Here is a 21189-nt window from a genome sequence, read left to right as displayed (position 1 = left end):
TTCATCAGGATCTTGCAAGCTATGGTCACTTCTGCTGTGCTGTCTAGCATTGTCTGGACCCACTCTCCATTTTTCAGTTGCGTCCTCAGGGTTCTCGGCATGTTTAATTTTAATACTTGCTACCTTCTTTCTGGGAAATTGTGATTTTTTACTTTGATGAGCAGGTTCTTTGTCTTTGGACTTGACGTGCTCTTCCTTGTGTTCTGACCGTCCTCTTCTTTCCAATTTCTGTGAGGAAGTCTGAAAAGATCGAGAGGGACGTGTATCAATTTCTTGATATCTGTCAGGTTTTCTTAATTTATACCTATCTCTAAGATTATATCTTTTTTCAGAGGACTCCCTTTGGGGAGATTTGTCCCCTCCACCTGGAGACTTATTTCTCCATTGGGGAGACCTCCCTCTTGACTGAAATTGTTTTTCTCTGGGAGTGGATTGTTTATTACCCTCCCATTTCTTCTTTTGAGTATTGATGTTGTTTTTAATAAAGGTTTTTTCAGGATTTTCAATTAGTTGTTTTAATCAGTAGTTTGTACTGTCAAGTGTGATTTGAACTAAATCTCTATATGCTTTTGTTAATTCTTTTATTTTAACTAAGAGTACTTCGCTTGACATTGTTTCAATGTCTGGGTGTGGTGTGTAGCTGGCTAGAACCGGCCACGTGGCTCCTATTCTACCTAGTGGACTGAGCCTGGTGATGTGATTTTGATGTTTTAGGGCGCCATTAAATAAGAGCAGGTGCTCTTGGTATGTTAGTGGAATTTTAATTTCCTCGAAAGGAGAGTATTCATCTGGAGATTCCGCTACTTTATAGTAGTGGAACTCACGTGTCACTGTGTGTGCTGCTGGAAAAGTTATCCAGGAATAGAATACCTCTGTCTGCCGATACTCATGTGCCCCTACCACAAATACAACTGTATCACCTCTTGGTGATACCCCATTTTCTATAAGTTTTATAGTTATGTTTTTTCTTATGTTGGCCGGGATGATTACGGCATCATGGTCGTCTTCATTAGACCCTGTAAGGTCTGCCCCCGGTTGATTCGCATTTACTGCGGCTTCACCGGTTTCGTTGTTGTCGCCGTGGTTTGACATTGTTTAATGAGAGTTTCTTGCAGAACAAGTTTTTGAGGAAACAATGATTAGGTGCACAATATTTTGGAACATTGTATCCTTCAACGTTGACTATACCGTAAACTAATACACAGGATTCTCATCCTACTAAGTTTCGGCGGATATTAACCTTTCACCCACTCCAGATCTCTATTGGAGTTTTTACGAGAGAAAGGGGTCTGTGTGAAAAGCATGACTGAGTTACTCTAGTATCTTGCGTTAGATTATCGCCTTACCAAACGTTGGGCGCCATGTAGTGTAGTTCCTATATTCCCAATAGGCTCCGTGCATTGGAATAACATAAACAGCAGTGTAGACGTAGGACTGAGGTCATCTAGGTCTCTACTGACTTTGCTAGGCTTAATTAGGTTGTTGCCAGCTAGCTCAGAGGTCACTAGCAACTTTCTCGAATGAATAGGGAGGGGTTAATTTCCCTGATTTAGACAAGAAGGGATTAGCTTCTGACAACCATACAACGTGACAACTTTGCTCCCCCAGAATAAGGAGTGTATCTCCAGAGTCGTGTGAAAACAATAGACAGCTATTTCACTTAGTCAATCGTGCATGCTTAGTTCCACCAGAGTGCAGAGAAATAGAAAGATGGGCGTTTTCAATAAAAGGTGTTATTTTATTGAGCAGTCTTCTTTCTCATGCAAGAGAAATGAATTGCCACAATTGCACTACTTATCATGAAGTAAAGTGCATACAGTAAAAGGAGTATTATAAAATAATTCTGTAAAAGCATTGATATGGTTTCTTAGCCATATGATACTTTAAAACGGATAAAATAGTTATATACATAAAAACATTGACTAACGAACTCAACTGGTGCTTCTAAGATACGCCTACCCGGTGTACCTGACCTAAGCCTAATACGTTCGAAGGAGTACATAAGTTGCAGTTTTAAGTTAAGTTGGGTTTTTTGCCAAGAATCTGAATCTAGAATTCTCTCTAAGGTTTAAGCCAGCTCCGCACCTTGGTTATAGAATGAAGGAGGTCTTGTATCTCGTTTCTCAGGACTCGATCTTCCAGCAGCCCGCGAGGGTGACTGGAAACACCGGATCTGGATTTTTTGGTGTGAGAAAAGGCAGCGTCTCTAGTGTGTCAAAGGGGAGGGGCGGCTTCCTTCTGCTCTTGCATCAGCTGAGCTTCGGATAAGCTGAGCTTCTGCTCCACACCACCGTGTGTTTGCTTAAGGCAAGTGTTGGTATATTTATACCTGAAAGGTGCCGTGTTTGACGTAAGGTTGGACATAAGACGTCAATAAAAGATGTCACTAAGAACTGACTGTTCCTTTATGCTTGCAGGAGTTCAATGACAAATCAAAACAAAGACATGGGGAATTCCCAGGTTACTGAAGGTTTGGTGTGTCGAAAGAACTTGTGCTCTCTAGGAATCTAAGGAAGTAGCCTTGCCGTATTTGGGCTGCGTGGCCTATGGCTGAATATGGGTAAGATTCGTATGCCTTCATTAGGACATGATTTATCATAACCGCATTAGGGCATGAATCAGGAATATTTAATTAGGGTCCTAGATACATTCACAACACTTTAGACAATTTGTATGTATGTTCTCAAGGTGGAAACCATGTCAAGTTTTTCATAGGAATGGTAGCAATACATTAACTGTCTTCAAACTGAGAAGCAGCCTGGAACAAACACATATTCAATGGGGCAGAAAGGGAAGGAGCAGCTTCACTTTGAAACATTTTCCAGAAAAAGTAAATGAGCTACATTTGCCAATGAACAAACACTTAAAACTTCTGCTGATTTTCAACCCTGCATGCAGCCTACTGGTGACAGTAGTAGTCTGCAATCAATCTGGAATTTCGACATGTATTCCTGTGGATCGATGCAAATGCCTTAAAAATTGGAAACAAGACAAACCGTAGGAAGAAACCAGCAAAGCTTACAATGTTAAATGTAAAAAAAACCTTAATGTCCCTGGCTAGGAGCTTGTCCTACAGTTAGAAATTAAACAAGCCATAATCCCAGCTTTAAAAGTGCTTTGGGTCGATTGAAAATGACCTAATGTACATGAGTATATTTTGAGCATTGGAGTACTGCTGCAAATAAATCTACGACTGGTATAACTTTTCAGGATTACAACTGGGAATTTCTGTGAAACCTCCTAAAACAATACATCTACTTCCAGTATAGGAGTAAACCTAGGTTAAGGAGAATTTTGACTTTCACTTGCAGCACTTTGTAAATTGTCCCTTTATAGGTCAAGCATTGAATACCTCTTGTATATACTTTAGTATATACTTATATGCACATGTACTTTGTGGGCTCTGGAGATCACCCCTAGGACTTGTCTGCTTACACTTAGGGACTTTTTTTATCTGCTCAACTGCCTCTATTTAACTGTCTTCATAGAAAATGACACGTAGGTGTCAGGTAAATACCAGAATTGCTTTCTGCTGAGGGACTTTATTTTTTGTATTTTTCTGGCAACTGCCTCAATTTTACTTTCTTGATAGAAAATGACCAGCAGAGGTCAGTAAAATATCAGAATCACTTTAGCATTCTCTAGATTCCTGTCCATAGAAATTGTCTTCCACGAGCACCCGTAGACAATAATGTTTTTTTCAAATCTTGTATATTCAGTGATAAGACCACAGAAGTCCCTGATTCTATATTAAAAACAGAGCTTTCGACTATACCATTTCCTGCTGAAAGCAATATTTCTCTCCATGAGTTCCCATACCTGGTGTGTCATGCAGTTTGGTGCTTACTTTCCCTCCATGTTAAAGAACAGTAGATGTTTCAGAACCCAGGCTAATGTACTGCATAGCTAAATACATATAAGGTCCTAAAAGTGAGGCCGATTGCATTGCAAATGCTTGTTTTCTATAGCTACCACCTCAATTTCTTTCTCTCTCACCCTTTAGTCTCCAGAGGGCAAGCAGTCTGCAATAACAGAACCAAGATATCTTTGTTCTTGGGGTTTGTAAAAGGCAAACTTACTTACCCGTAAGAGCAGCCTTTCATTCCAAGACATCCCATCTACAGCGCTTGCTCAGGCAGATAAAAAGTCTTCAAACAGTCTACACATAAGCAGTGAGTTATACTTTTCATGTTTGGATGCGCTCAGCTTTCTATTTAGAGTGCATCAAGCAGGGAAATTTAGGGTGATACCAGATTGATGAATACCCTCTATCGAATAAAACTATGCTTCTCCATGATTATACTGCGCTATAATTACAAATCCAAAGAATTTCAGCATAGCTACTCAGCTTCTGTTCCAAAGATATATATTTAGGCAAATTAATGTAGATTCTCTTTCACCAGAGAAAAGTAACAATGTAACAACCCTATCCCTTTGTGTTCACCTGCTGCTATCCATAAACCTCCACAACTTACTTTTCCTCATCAAACTTTGATCAGAAAAGAGAAAAAGAAGGAGGAAGAGAAAGACAGGAGAAAAGTGACAAGGGAGGAAACAGGAAAACAAAGAACATGCAGTAGTGAGATACAGAGGCAAAGTATAAAGTATGGGCCATGTAGTGCTTAATTTGACATAATGGATCCCGGTGACCAGTGGTTGCTGGTGAAGGGCACCAGCACTTATATTTGGGAACTGGCACTCATTGTTTGTTGACTGTAAATATCAGAGGAGGGAAAGAGTAGCAGAGGTATAGAGACCCCACACTGCAAAGACGAGTGGAATTGTATGTTTTGGAGGGATTCCTTGTAGAAAAATCGGTAGGACCCTCAACAGCTATTTTCGGTTTGTGGTATATACCTTGCCTCTGATATACCAGTAACTGATAGAGTCATAATCTGGTCTTTTACTCCACCAGGAGGAAATACTTCTGATCAAAGAGATTATCTGGGACCTGCATCAGAATAAAAGATTTAAAATTCCCTCTTATCTAGAAGAAGTTAATTTATGAGGAACGTAGACAGGAGTAAGTTTTAAAATGAGGGTGGATGTGTATCAGGATATATAATGTATCCCATATATTACTCAATAAAAACAAGTCTACATGTTTCAGCCTACTTGCGCCCCAACAGGTCAGCGGCTTTCGTCAGGACTGATAAAGATAGAAGGATCCCTTTGTTTTCCAAGCCAGGTGGAACAGTGTCTCATGGTTTTTGTGTGGTCTGATTCAGTTCACTCCTGATATGGAGAAACACTGTTCTCTCTTTTTTTTTGATTGCATGGTCCCTATAGGCTCAGGGCAGAAGGAACTGCATCTTCATGGACGTGCTGCAATGCAAAATACCAGCCATACTGTGTTCCCCCCCAGAGCCTATGGGGCCCATGCAATCATAAAAAGAAAGGAAAGCAGCGTTTCTCCATATCCGGAGTGAACTGAACCAGACCACATTATTATTATTTAAAGTTTTATAAACGCATAGCTGCCCCAATGATGGGGCATTCCAGCTCTAACTAAACACGGGCTAAGAACACTCGAAGAAGAAAAAAGCCTAAGCTGGAAAGAGCCAAGTCTTTAAAGCCTTTTGAAAAGCCAGATGGTCCTCTATTGGGAGTTGGGAGAGAGTTCCAAAGGCACGCCGCCTGAGCTTTAAAGGAGCGACCACCCGCTCTGGCTCTGTGAAAATGGGAAGTACAAACCAAGCCCGCATTGGCCGATCGCAAAGGGCGGTTTGGTACATATTGAGCCAGCAGATCCGCCAAAATCTGCAGTCCTTGACAGGTCAATATTTTATGGGCCACACATAAAGACTTAAACTGAAATCTTTTCGCTATCGGTAGCCAGTGCAACTTAGGCAGAAGGTGCATGGCCAAACATGATTTAGGCAGAGCTAACAGGGCACGAGCTGCTGCATTCTGGATTCTCTGAAGGCGGAAAATACAAGACTTGTTGGCACCTAAATATAGGGAATTCCCATAGACCTGCCTTGAGAAAATTGTAGCCTGAAGAACGGTTTGGCGGACTTGTGGTGCAAAATAGCCAAGTAGGGGCCTTAACCCTCTCAGGAGACCAAAACAAGATCCCGCCAGGGCCTTGGATTGCGCATCAAATGAAAGTTTACTGTTAATCCAAAAGCCCAGATTTTTTACTGCCTTCTTGGCCTGGGGTGCGGGTTTAAGTTTGTCAGGCCACAACTGTTCAGACCAGAGGGCACTATCTCTCCCCAGCACTAGAATTCAGCTGTAAACAATTTGCTGCCATCCAGTCAGAGATAGCTACCAGGTCCTCTTTCAGTTTAAAGAGATTTTCTTGGCAGTTCCTCGAGAATGTGATGACTAGCTGGGTGTTATCGGCGTATGAAACCAATGACAACCCTCCGCTTTTTGCCAGCAAAGCAAGGGACTGTACATAAAGTGCAGGGCTCAGTATAGAACCATGGGGGACTCCATGTTTAATAGCATGTATCTGTGAATGATACGGTGGCACCACTACTTGAAAGGTTCTGCCTTCCAGGAAGGATTTTAACCAGGCCCAAGCCTGCTCTGCGGCACTCAAATCCAGAAGAATTAAGGCAACGGAGTTCCCAACATCTAGGCTGCACCGAATGTTCTCGGTCACAGCTAACAACGCCGATTCAGTGCTGTGACGGGGCGAAAGCCATTTTGAGAGGGGTCGAGAGTTTTGGTGAGCTCTACAAATTCCGCCAGGACTAGGTACACGTATGCCTCAGACATTAGCTTTAAAAGGAAGCTGGGGAATTGGATGGAAATTACTCGGGTCCGATGGCTCCAAGGAAGGCTTTTTTAGAAGTAGGATAACTTTTGCGTGTTTCCAAGTTGCCGGCAATAGTGTAGAGACAATGATAGATTCACCACATCCCTTCTTACTGGGGAGATGGACTTGAGGACTTGCAGAAGCTGATCGGGTCTCAGAGGGTCAGCTGGAGAACCCAATTTGATTCTTAGACATAAAGATTCAATTTCAAAGAGGGAAAGTGGGGGGAAAGAGCACAGTGTTGGTTTAACAGGATTAGGCCTGTCAACTGACAAGGACATTTGAGAGATATTCAAGAAGGCTTCGGGGGGGGCTAACGATAGGCAGGTTATCATAAATAGTCTCTACCTTATGCACACAAAAAAATCTACGAGTGCCTCACATTGAGTGTCAGAGGAAACGGGGGGTCAACTTTTTCATTGACATGTTGCATGTTTTTAAGCAGGGAAAAGATCATTTTAGGAGGGTTATTACTTTCCAAAACTTTAGTGGCAATATGATCCGCTTTGGCTTTCCAGATCGATCTATGATATGCTTTAATAGATGCTTTTAACTACAGTATCATAGTTACGCCTCCATGATCATTCCAATTGCTTGCAAGATTTGTTTGTTTCCACCAGAGATTCATTGAATCAAGGATTTGAAGGTCCAGGATTTTTCCTTGAACAACATTTCTCATTGCTAAAAATGTCTACGGCCTGCGTCAGCCAGTCCTGAAAGAGAGAGTCTGCGGCCTCGATATTTGAAGGGAACACAGGTTTAGATTTTACCAACATGTCAGAAAATTGGCTAATGTCCCATTTGTGCCAAGGGCGCTTCAACACAAACGGTGACTGGTGAGGCACCAATTTCCCAGGCAGCTGAAGTGAGAAATGAACAAATAGTGGTCAGTCCAGACCAGAGGGATTGAGGGTGAAACAGTTACAACACCCAGGTTGGAAAAGATAGAATCCAACAAAGGTCCTGCGGAGTGAGTGCTCTCTGTCAGGTATTGCACAAGTTGGCAGGCCTCCAAATCGACCAAAAAAACAGCAATCTCAGGCTTGTCACTCTCTTCTAAAAGCAGGTTGAAACCACCCAAAATAGTGAGGTTAGCCACTTTGCTTGCGAGTAGGGTAACTTTGTCCACTAAAGCTTCCCTCCATTTTTTTGACGGCCCTGGAGGTCCATATATAAGCAGCCCGGAGACCGTATAGTTGTGATTAAGCCTGATTTGGAAAAAGGTGCTTTCACACTCAGGGATCACCTCCTTCGTAAAATTACAGGAAAGAGGCTCCTTCAAGATTAGCGCAATACCGCCACCTCTCTACACGGGACGGTTGATTTGCTACATAGTGTATCCTGGAGGACGCGCCAACCAGGCCACTGCGCCCGAGTCCTGGTTTAACCAGGTCTCTGTTAAGAATAGGCCATTGGGTCATTCCTCTGTTAACAGGTCACTGACCTCAGCGTGATGTTTAGCAAGAGACCGGTAATTTAAACTGAGGAATCTAATATGGGTTGAGTCTGAAGGTGGGGACCCACTCCTTTCTCCCTGGTAAACTAAGGAGCATTGGTCACTCTGGAAAGATTTTACTTCAGGAGCCCAAAGATGCCCTGGACAGCTTAGGCAGTGAGTGTCCAAGGACAAATGTTCAGAGCGAGTGTACACAATTTGGCCCCCAAATTTTGAGCAGAGTGACGGGTAGCTGGCAGCCGCCCGGCACGTCCACATTGGGTGGAGTAGAAATAGACGGTGTGCAACAACAGCCACCTCCCGCCGGGTTTGATTGGCCCTTAGGCAGACAATCAGCGCTCAACGCCGCCGAGACACGGAAATGCGGCTACCTCGATCTTACAAAAAGCAAATGTACATCAATTTTAAAAAGCAAATGTGCAGAATCCCTCAAAAACATGAACCCATTTAAAAGCAAGTTACTAGCAGGACTTTCAAAGCGCTCAGCGCGAATGCCTAGAGGAGTGCACGTCTGCTCTCGGTTCGATTTTAAGTGACGGTGGGCAACAGCAGGCACCTCCCGCCGTGTCTTATTGGCTCTTGGGCAGCCAATCAGCGCTCAACGCCGCCGAGACACGGAAATGTGGCTATCTCGATTTTACAAAAAGCAAATGTACATCAATTTAAAAAAGCAAATGTGCACAATGCCTCAACATGAACCCATTTAAAAGCAAGTTATTAGCAGGACTTTCAAAGCGCTCAGCGCAAATGCTTAGAAGAGTGTGCGTCCGCTTTCAGCTCGATTTTAAGTGAGGGTGGGCAACAACAGGCACCTCCCACTGTGTCTGATTGGCCCTTAGGCAGCCAATCAGCGCTCAACGCCGTCGAGACACGGAAATGCGGCTACCTCGATTTTACAAAAAGCAAATGTACATCAATTTTAAAAACCAAATGTGCAGAATCCCTCAACAACATGAACCCATTTAAAAGCAAGTTTTTAGCAGGACTTTCAAAGCGCTCACCTAGCTTGGAAAACAAAGGGATCTGTCTATCTTTATCAGTCCTGACGAAAGCCCTTGGTGCGTAAGTAGGTTGAAACATCAATTTCACGAATATGTTTGTGGTAGGCTTTGGTGACAGTCCTATAGCTGTTCTTTGCTGAGATGTCATAGGAGCGCCTCCAGGCGCGTTCTAAAACCTTACAGCGTTTTCTTTCTAGGGCTAGCGTCTCAGTGTACCAAGGATGAGACTGCACGCGCTTCGGGTGGGACATTTTAATGGGGATCTGATGGTCGAAGGAGCTACTAATCCAACTCCTAAAGGCTTTGTCAGCTTCCTCCAGGTTGTTAGACCATATTGGGCAATGTATACTTAAGTGTGATGTTTTTGCTTATATATTTTATGTATCCTCATGTCCTATGAAGGAGTGCAACTTTTTCTTTTCCTTTGTGTATGCAAAGCGCTCTGATACCCCTGGGTCTAGCTAGAGCTATATAAAACTTTATAAATAAATAAAATAAAAATAAAAGAAATAAGTCTGAGATAGCCCTGCTCACCCCCTTAGTAGCTTGCCACGACCAGCCAGGCTTATCTCCAACAATATGTGCAACCACACTCACAGCAACTCAATGATGTCACCACAAATAGACTCCACATGAGCTTTTATAAAACAAATATAATCTTTAAATAAGCAGATATACGATATGACCACACAATACAAAACCAACATATAATAAAGGGTGGATTGGTAGGTTCTAATCCCAACCACTGCTTCTAACCAACAGTTAAGCATATGTCTAACCGTTTCCAAAGGATAGGCAGGTTGTATTGCTAGAATCACATACGTTGCAAAAGAAAATAAATATTGCAATGTGTAACGATATACTCCTGTACTATGCAATATCGAAACAATGCCATAATTAGCCACAGTCATGTACTTTGCAATAGAAGGAATAATGCAACACATATCACTACCAGCATGCACTGTGCAAAGAAAACACAAAGCAATGCGTCATGTTACAATCATGTACTGTGCAATAAAGAAATAATGCAATGCACCACGTTATAATCAGGTACTGTGCAATGAAGAAGCAGTGCAATGCGCCACGTTACAATCATGTACTCTGAAAGGGAAAAATAACGCTGTGCGTAGTGCACCATTCATGTAGTTTTTCAGACACAAATAGGGACAGGAGTCATACAACAGTACGATAATTCGTTAGCAGCAATAATGCGAAGTGCAATACAACAGTTTAGGTGCCCCGTTAACAGTTGACCCTAATATGAATCAATGATGACACAAAAGTACCGCTTCTCACTCCGGCCCAGCAAGTGCCAGCAAGGGCCTAGATCCGAGCCAAAGCAACAGGCTCGTGCAGCTGGCAGAAGCAAGAGGCCGAGAGAGTGTTACTCCGTGCCTGCACCCCACCCCAGGTAGTGATCCACGTTACCTGGTGGGCACAAACCCACTCTCCTCTCCTCCTTCAGTGACTTGGGCCTTGATCCAGAACTCCATCAATCAATCAATCAATCAATCAATTATATTTATAAAGCGTGCTACTCACCCGCTAGGGTCCCAAGGCGCTGGGAGGGGTGCTGCTACTGCCCGAAGAGCCAGGTCTTGAGTTGCTTCCTGAAAGAGAGATGGTCCTAAGTCAGCCGTAGGTGGTTGGGGAGGGAGTTCCATGTCTTGGCCGCCAGGTAGGAGAAAGATTTTCCTCCGGTGGTGGTTCTGCGAATACGTGGGACGGTGGCGAGGGCGAGGCTGGTGCATTGGAGCCGGCGGGTGGGCGTGTAGAACATGAGGCGATTGTTGAGGTATTTGGGGCCTAAGTCGTGGAGAGCCTTGTGTGCGTGGGTGAGGAGCCTGAACGTGATCTTCTTGCTGACGGGGAGCCAGTGCAGGTCTCTCAGGTGGGCGGAAATGTGGCTGTGACGGGGGATGTCTAGGGTGAGTCGTGCAGAAGTGTTCTGTATGCGTTGGAGTCTCTTCTAGTTTGGCTGTGGTTCCAGCGTAGAGGGCGTTCCCATAGTCCAGTCGGCTGGTGATGAGGGCCTGGGTGACCATCTTTCTGGTGTCGGTGGGGATCCACCGGAAGATCTTTCGGAGCATGCGCAGGATGGTAAAACATGATGATGAGACAGCGTTGACTTGCTTGGTCATCATGAGGGCGGAGTCCAGGATGAATCCCAGGTTGCGTGCGTGGTCCGTGGGAATGGGGCGGTGCCCAGCGCAGGGGGCCACCAGGAGTCGACCCAGGCGGAGGGGGATGGACAGGATGAGGACGTCTCTCATACCATCCTGGAGGCTGGCTTTAGCGGTGGCGGAATCGTTGGTGATGGGGAGGATCTACTGGGTGTCATCAGCGTAGGAGATGATGTTTAGGTTGTGTTGGCGTGTGATGGCTGCGAGGGAGCTCATGTAGACATTGAAGAGGGTGGGGCTGAGTGAGGAGCCTTGGGGTACGCCACAGATGATCTTGGTGCTGCTGAGCAGAAGGGAGGCAGGCTCTCTGAGTTCTGCCGGAGAGGAAGGAGGTGATCCATTCCAGGGCTTTTCTTTGGATCCCGGCGTGATGGAGGCGGGTTGTGTCGAATGCGGCCGATAGGTCGAGGAGGATGAGGGTAGCAGTTTCCCCGTTGTTGAGCAGGGACCTGATGTCGTCGGTGGCTGCGATGAGGGCGGTCTCCGTGCTGTGGTTAGCTCGGAAGCCAGACTGCGATGGTTCGAGGGTGCCGTTTGTCTTGAGGAAGGCGATCAGTTGTTTGTTGACGGTCTTTTCGATGACTTTAGCGGTGAAAGGGAGGAGCGAGATGGGGCGGAAGTTCTTGAGGTCGGTGGGGTTCGCGGTGGGTTTCTTCAGGAGGGCGCTGATCTCTGCATGCTTCCAGCTCTCTGGAAAGGTGGCAGATGTGAAGGAGTTGTTAATGATGTTCCGGAGTTGGGGAGCGATGATGGAGTCGGCTTTGTTAAAGATGTGGTGGGGACAGGGGTCGGCTGGGGAGCCGGAGTGGATGGTGTTCATTACGTGGGTGGTGTCTTCAGTGCTGACAGGGGTCCAGGCGCAGAGGATGGTGGTGGGGTGCATTGGTTCATTGGTTGGGTGCGTCGTCTGGGTGCTGAAGCTGTTGTGTATGTCAGCTATCTTGTGGTGGAAGAACGAGGCGAGTGAATCGCAGAGGTCTTGCGAGGGCGTGATGTCATTGCTGGCGCTGGGGTTGGAGAGCTCTTTGACGATGCTGAAGAGTTTGTTGCTGTTGTGGATGTTGTTTTCCAGTTGTTCTCTGAATGCTGTCCTTTTGGTGGTGCGGATCAGCTGGTGGTGTTTGCGGATGGCGATCTTGAGGGCTGTCATGTTTTCTGTTGACTGGTCGTGGCGCCAGGCTTTCTCGAGGGTGCAGCAGGATTTCTTGGAGTCCTTGAGGTCGTTGGTGAACCATGAGGCTTTCTTGCTGCCGGGTCTGCTGGGAGGGTTCTTCAGTGGTGCCAGGGCATCGGCACAGTTGGTGAGCCACTGTGTGAGGTTGCGGGCTGCTTTGTTGGAGTCCGTGGTGGTCATGGGAGGGTTCTGGCTCAGCGAGGTGGTGAGCTGATCGGTGGTGATCTTGCTCCAGCATCTGCGGGGAGCCTGTTGCGGGTGGTGGTGGGTGGTGGTTTTTCTGAAGTTGAAGTGGACGCAGCTGTGATCTGTCCAGTGTAGTTCGGTGGAGTGGCTGAAGGAGATGTGGTTGCTGTAGGAGAAGACTGGGTCAAGCGTGTTCACCAGTTGTTTGAGTCCGAGGTTGGCGAGATTGTCCAGCAGGGTGGTGCTGTTGTTGTCATTGTTGTTTTCCCGGTGGAAGTTGAGGTCCCCTAGGAGGATGTAGTCTGAGGAGGTTAGGGCAAGCGGGCTGATGAAGTCTGCGATGGCTTCGCTGAATTGTGTGCGTGGTCCTAGGGGTCTGTAGATGAGGGTGCCTCAGAGGGTGGTCTTGGGGTAGGTGTGTATCTGGAAGTGAAGGTGCTCGGTGGCGGTGAGGGTGTCGTCAGAGTTGGTCATGATGCGGATGGTGTTTCTGTGGACGATGGCGATGCCGCCTCCGGTTTGGTTGGCGTGGTCCTTCCGGGTGATCTTGTAGCCATCTGGGATGGCTATGGCGATGTTGGGGGCTGAGGAGGCGTTCATCCAGGTTTCCATGAGGAAGACGACGTCCGGCGCTGTTGTGTGAGGAGGTTCCAGAGTTCGACGGCCTGCCTGTTGATGGAGCGGGTGTTGAGCAGGATGCACTTGAGGTGGTTGTTGCTGGTGCCTGGTATGGCAGGTGCGGTGCAGGTCCGGAGGCAGGTGAATTTGCAGGCTTGGCAGGTGAAGGGTCCGTGGGTGTGTTTCGGGGTGGCTCAGTGGCATGCGGGGGTCCGGCCGGTGTTTGGTGCGCGGAGGGTGTCGGTGTCGTAGCTCCGTCGGGTTGGTTAGCAGTAACGGGGGCCATTGTCCTGGCGCTGAGCGTGGTCCAGGCGCAGACGGGCGCAGACGGGCTTGCCGGGCTGCGCGGCACTGCGGCGGTCTCCATAAGTGGGATGGGGAGGAGGGGTCAGCTGGGAGGTGGAAGGGCAGGACAGCCAATGGGCACGGTGGGGCGGGGCCGTACGGGAGTCAGCGGTGGGAAAACGGGGGACAGCGGAGCGAGGGTGAGAAGGGAACCAGGGGCGACAGGCACTCCGGGGTACAGAAAAAAATGGGAGCAGGCACTGGCACACGGGGGTACAGAAGTGAGGAGCTGGCAGCGGTCATACAGGGAGGGTCTCCCAGGAGGGGACCCAGGCGGAGCAAGGTGGGGGGTCGGCGCAGGTCAGCCAAGGCAGCAGCAGGCGGCTGGCAGGAACAGGCAGCTGGCAGGAAGGAGGAGGTCACAGGCAAGGCTCAGGTGGCACTGCAGTGGTGAGGAAGCGACCTACCCGGACCTACCCGGAGCGTCAATGGGCATGGCGAGCTTGGGCCTGCAGCTCTGCTTCTCCGGGGCAGCTGGTCCAGGCCGCTACTGTTTAACTCCGAGGGCCCGATGACCTGGCCCTCCTTCCGGCCGCCTTAGTGGACACCGAGACCCGCCCTCAGCACTGTGGAAAATTACTTCGATTTTGGTGCACACACTACCTAGGCACTCCTCACCAGTGCCTCTGGTTGCACCTCGACACACACTCGGCGTGTCCGAGACTCGCCTCTTCTCTGGTGCCCACGTTAACCACGCGCTCTTCATCAACACCCCAGCTTGCACCTTGACATGCACCCTGCGCGTACGAGTCTCACCTCTTAGCTCGGTGCACAGCATGACCAGGCGCTCTTTACCAGTGCCTTTGCTGAACCTCGACACGCACTCTGTGCGTCTGAGATTCACTTCTTCGCTCGATGCACACAACGACCAGGTGCTCCTAACCAATGCCTTGGCTTGCGCCATGACACACACCGTGCATGTCCGAGCCTCCTCCTTCTCCCAGTGCACACAATGACCAGGCGCTACTCACCAAAACCTTGGTTTGCACCACGACACGCACCATGCACGTCCGAGCCTCCTCTCTCTCCTGGTACACACAATGACCAGGTGCTCCTCACCAACAATTTGGCTTGCACCATGACACGCAACATGGGCATCCGAGACTCCATTTACTTCCTGTGTGCCCAGGATCTCAAGGTACAACTTCCGAGGGTCTCAAGCTGCAAAAGCACGCACACACCGCGTTGCTTGGGGACTTCTCCGGAAACTTTTATGTTCCTGTGTTTCCAAACAGGGAGCCAGCTCACCTCGGGACCTTGGGGTTCAAGACACAGCACAAAGCACAGGGAGACCCAGCGCCTCCAAGCACAGTCCCAACAGCCTCTTCGTTGGTTAGAACAGCAAACTGCAGACCAGCCCCAGATTACGAAGCAAGGATTGGTCTTTCCCCAGCAGTCTCTTCTGTTGCTCCTTCCTTAGCAGAGGTTCCTCTTGACCACAAAATGGGTCCAAGCCTTTTCAGCCTCTGTCCATTTCTCTTTCATTCCAACATTCAGGGGTTTCAGCTCTCATAGTTATACCCCTTAATGTCTTTGAAGGTCTCTGACCCCTCCCTAAGTCAGTTCTGGGTGACTCCCTCCCAGTTTTACCTTTCTCCCTTTGATAGTGGGGGTCTGAATTCTCAATCACTCAGCAGGAGATTATTTTATAGCACTAGCCCAGGCCTTTTCACCTCCCAGGCTTCTCCTCCTCCTACTCTTCAGATGCAGGGCAACCTGGTGCCATCTCAACCCCTACCTGGGTCAAGACCTCTCCCAGCTCTTCTGACCTCACAGATCAAGACTGTCAATCCACATTCAGTAGAGACAACAGAAATGCTTAAAGCACAAAACTCAGCCCCTTTCTAAAAGAGTGGTTTCTGAACACACAGTGACAGAACCACTTTCTCAAAAAGATGTGTTATGACACTGTGAGTTCATCCATACTAAAGATCACCTCTGCAATTTGAACTTATAGGAAACTACGCTACCAAACACAAAACCCAGTCTCCCTCATTCTGTCCTATGGGCAGGATGGCCTTTCAGCAGTGAAAAACTAAATGGAGTGTTTTTCATTGTCAGGACATAACACACACCTTCGCATATGTCCTGCCTTTTACTTATACTGCACCCTGCCCAGTGGTGACCCGGGACCTACCACAGGGGCGCCCAATGTGTATGGAAAATGGAAAGTAAGGCCAGACATGTGGTTGCACTTGTCAGGACAACATTCTAACATAGCAAACTGCGTGCAGGCCCTACACTGCAGGCCTGAGTTCCCTTCTCCACGTACCTGTGCATTACTAGCCCTGGCTCACACAGTGCACATCACTAGGCACTTTACTAGTAAGGCAAACATATCAATCATGGCCAACCAATTACCATTACACTTTACATAGGGAACACCTGTACTTTGACACTGATCAGCAGTGGCAAATACACAAAGCATCTAAATTGGCAACTCTACGTCAGGAAAACAGTCTAGAGGGAAAGCAAAAAGTTTAGGAAACTTTAGCCAAAAAGGCCAAGTCCTACACTTTGCCTGAAATCATGCATTTTCCTAACATTTTTGTGATGGAAACTTCCGGATTCATCAGGAATCCACAAAATACCTGCCACCCGAGATTTCCCCACTTGTGCCAATAAAAATGCTGCACCACTTGATTGGCTGGGCCTTGTGCCGAAGACAAGAACAGATCAAACCAAGGTCATTGGAAGCCCTTGCCCATTGACCCTGGTTTGATCTGATTTTGAGCCGCTGGTATCACTATTGCTGATCTCTCCAAGTAGCACTTTTGGGCCTGCTGTGTCAAGATCTCTTGGCCCACTTACACAAGTGAGCTACTATTTTTTGGGAGACTTGTAGGAATACTGTGTGGTAGGAAGTTTGTGACTCCAAGCTCTTTAGAGATGTTTTCCTCATAGAACTGAGGAAAATGTGTTTTTAGTCAAAGTTTGAGGTGTGCAGGGTGTTGTGGGTAAGAAAATGGTGTGGAATCCATGAGAGCACACCACTGTGGACTCCTGCCAATATCTAGTTTTCAGAACTGTCTGGGCCTTGTAGGTTTTTCCAGGTGACAGCTTACCCATGCCCAAAAAGTGCAGTCATTCACCATTTTGAGAGTCAGACACACTCTCCTGGCCCGTATTGGAAAACAACACAGAAAATAATAAAATATCCTCTTGCTTGCCATTGGGATATGATTATTTAGTTGGCAGGGGAGCTGCAAGACTGTTAAGGTGCTAGGGGTAACTGTGGGGCCTGATGTTAGAATAGGCCAGATCCACCACACTTTGTTATATATATATATATATATTCCTGCCATTTACTTGGAGTAGGATAAAGGCCATGCCCTTGGGTTCACCCCAACCCTATATTGAAAGAGAAACTGCTTTCCTTGGTGTCTAGTGGTTTTTTCTGCCCCCCAGGGGTCTGATTTGGTTAGTTACCCACATGCAAAAAGACTGGGGCAAATAAATGTAGTGGGGGAATATGGGCCCATGCCTAAGGGACTGCTCCCACCATTCCTGGTGGCTAGTGGGTGGATCCCTGCCTGTGGATCTCTCTCCAGTGGTAACTGGGCAAAGGTAGCATTTGAAAGAGGGGATACTCCCCTTTTCAACAATAGCTCTCCCAAAGGAATCAGTGCTCGGGGCTGAGATATGCCCCGAGCACCGATTCATCGAAAGTAAAACATGCCCATCAGCTCATTTTATGTCACTTTCCTGTAATTACATCAGCATGCCTTGCAAGCTGGACATTGTTGCAAGAAAAAAAAGGAAGCAATCAGGCTGCTTAGGAAGCTTCTCCTGAGATCCTGATGTAGAAAAATAATAAAGGAGCAATAGAGGGGCCTTTGAGTACCTCTCCAGTGTTGGTCAACGGCTGACACCCACACTGGAGAGGTAGTGCGGCTATTGGCCAAAGGGCAAACTCAGAAACTTAAAAATGTGTCTGGATTTTCCCTTGCATCTCTTCTGACAGTACAGCCAATTAGTAATGGTGTCAATGCTTAATGTGGGACAGTGGTTGTAAGTGATGGGCACCAGCACTCAGTTTCGGTGACTGAGGCCTATTGATTTGAAATTGGCAGTTAAGTACCACCCAATATATAATCCTGAGCCTTAATATGAGATTTCTTGTCGACTATTCCCTTTTTGCTGAAGTTAAAAACAATTAAAAAACGTCATTTGATCAGTATCTTTACTTCTCATCGCAATTTACAGCTAGAGATTGATCACCTAATTATGTAGTCATTCCATGAGTTTGCTGTCTTCCATTTACTGTCAGAACTTGTTCTGACATTGTTATAAACTATCAGAAATACTGCTTTAAAGATCCCTTTAGTCTCCATCAGTGAATTATGCCTGTATTAATCTAGAAGGCCAAAGATTGGTAATGCCACTACTGCATATTGCAGTCATAACCATAGTTCCCTCAACGCTGCGCGCCTGAGCGCGCGGGCACACTTGCATTTCTCTCCATGTAGACATTCAAGCACCACGCACCACAAAGGATATCTCTGCACTTTTAAAGTGCTTAATTCAAGCCTTTGAAATGCGGCCATAGTGATTGAGCTGCGCTGCTCAATGCATTTTTAAAGATGTGTTTTTGTCTTTAAAAATGCTAACAGAGAAGTTTCAACACCTGCAATGACGGGCAGTCCAGAAGCAGCAGGAACGCGGCCACAGAGCCTTCAGTGCAGCCCAAGAGTCCAATCTGAAGCATACATTGGGAATTGTGCCAGTTTGCAGATATTAACATACTCCAGAGGTTAAGGCACACATTCACCTTTCAGGTGTCAGCCACCAGTGACATTCCAGAGGCTGACACTTCATAACTTATTGAGAGCCATCAGTTTTGGACGCTTATAGTTTTAAACCTCACTAGCTGACAGAACTGTGTATTTTCATTGCTCAAACTTCTCTTTTTTTAAAGAGCGACATGGATATAAATTGTGAAGCAGGTGCAGTGGTACCAGGTACCAAGTCTGCCAAGTACCATCTGGTAACTCCTCGGTTAATGTATGATTAAAACTCCTCAGATTTTCACTGCTGCAGATTTTGAAAGTTTAAAAAATAATCAGTAAAATTAATCCTCACAATCCTATTGCTTAGGTAATTCTGTTTTCATGACCTTATATCCAAATTAACAGATAGGTTACAGAGAGGAGTACCACATTACTATTTTCTTATAGTCAGGGCCATTGGAATTGTGGCCCAGGAAGACCAAATTATGTGTCTGGGTTGAATAAATTATGCAGCAATAAAAGGCAAATTATGCTGTACAATGCAGCACATTTAGTGATAGTATTGCTTCATATTCTGCCATTTTTGCACAGGTTAACACTGTCTTGAAAAAGGGATCACCTTATCAGTAGCAGTTCAACACCCAAATACAGCAATAAACAACAGAAGAGGACCAACAGAAGAGGACCAGGCCACGTTTGCAAAGGTCCCTATGCTGTGTGAGAACGTGCGTTGTCGCATTTCTAGTAACTTTCTAGTTTGCACTAGAAACACGTTTTTTTGCTAAACTCTGCAGATTATGCAGCAGACGATGGATTATGTAGCAAATGCGGAAAATCCAAAAATATTCAGAAAGTGCTGCACCGGTAACATCATATAATTCCAGTGGCCCTGCTTGTAGTCTGCAAATGCTTAGGAAAACTCCAAGTACCAGAACCCTTTACAATGGTCTTTCTAATTTCTAATAAATTTTACTACTGTGAGAGAGAATCAGATATTTTAATCACATTTATAATTCTAGAACTTAATGCACACTTGTTATGTGAGCTTTTGAATAATGTACCGGCTGTGGTGTGAAGCCAAGGGAAATGACTATAGACCTGAATCTTTTACTGGGAAACGTTATGTCTGATGCCATATGTCTGATCTGTTTATTCTAAAAAGATAGGCTTATACTGGGGATTGTTATAGTACTTAAATGGAATTTAACAGAATACTGTAGTAGTCAAGTGGTTTGGTATTCATGACTTACTCGAATAAACTGTGGGCATAAAAGATTTGCACTAAAATAATCCTTGTTAGGCCTTCATAGGCAAGGGATTTCAATTTTCTTGACAAATTTAATGTTTTATATATTTGCAATTTTACTGTGGCTTGTATTCAAGCTTATGCACAATACAGTTAGCCTGCCTCTATTACAGTGATAAGCCAATGATAAATGCTATGGACAAGATTAGTTCAATGGGAAACGTTATTTCATATACCATGGGTCTGATCTATCTCATATGAAAGTTCTGACATAGGTTACAGGCCTGATTTATTTATTATGAAACACACCTATGAAAGCCAATAGGCCTTCAAGGGAGAATTGTTATTGCACTCTGTTAAAGACTGCAGAAGTCAGTTGTTACATGAAATCTCACAGATTAATTTTTAGGCAAGACTTTATGTTTATTACCTTTTGGACAAACGTTAGGGTTACACGATTTGCACTGCAATAGTTCTTTCTAGAATCTATTCAGAAAGTTTGACAGGCCTAAATGTCTGCCAGGATCTTGTAATAAAAACATATATACCACTGCTATATATACCAATGGTATATAAACCACTTCAGTCATTGACTCTCTTGCCCTGTGAGTGACATTTGTCTACCCACATTTGCACTGCCACCTGAAAATTGGTGCATATTAGTGCCAAGACTGGTGGGCCAGTCCTTTAGTTTTCCATGTTCTAGTTATATGGCCCCTTCATTTCTTTCCCTCTTCTCTTTATTTTCATGATTAAAGCCTGCAACACCTCCAGAGACAATTCTAACTCGTTTCTTGCTTGCTTGCTTGCCGCTCAGTATAGTGTACTGCACCATGTACAGCCATTGCATCTAAACCACCTGACCATCATGGAAGAATATTGTCCATTGGGTTTCATTGCTTTTGACATTGCAAAAATGGTCAACATGTCAGTTCTAAATGTGGGAATGTGATGCAACTATAAATCAATACACTATGTACAGTACTATTGCAAGACAACCACCTGCTGCTTTGTTTAATTTTGCCACTGCGAACATATGTCTGTCATCTTTAGGCAACATTATGTTTCCTTTTTTCTGTTTTCATTTATTTTATTTCATATTGTTGAGTTTGCCAATGCACTTTATGGTGGTTGTATAAATTATTGACTATAAGAGTTACTCATTGATGAATAGATGCATGAGTAACAGAATCCATGTATGATAACTTATTTAGTACACTAAACTCATCAATGACTAAGGAGGCACTTTTAAATATAAGACAGACCTTCCAATGGTAGCTAGTCGATTTTCCTAGTTGCACATCTCTTCACATAATTGCACACACAAGCTAGAAATGTGTGCAGACAAACATTCTGATACCGCACACATGGAATAATAATTAGAGGGAACATTGGTCATAGCTAAAACCTGGAAAATTACTTCAAAAGCATTATAAAGTGAAAGATGAAAAATAAGTAATCATGGTAGCACAGTGGAAAAA

Source organism: Lissotriton vulgaris, chromosome 6 (assembly GCF_964263255.1).
Source record: "Lissotriton vulgaris chromosome 6, aLisVul1.2, whole genome shotgun sequence".
In the NCBI taxonomy this organism is placed as follows: domain Eukaryota; kingdom Metazoa; phylum Chordata; class Amphibia; order Caudata; family Salamandridae; genus Lissotriton; species Lissotriton vulgaris.
The sequence above is the reverse complement of the archived record's forward strand: the minus strand, read 5'-3'. Positions refer to the sequence as shown.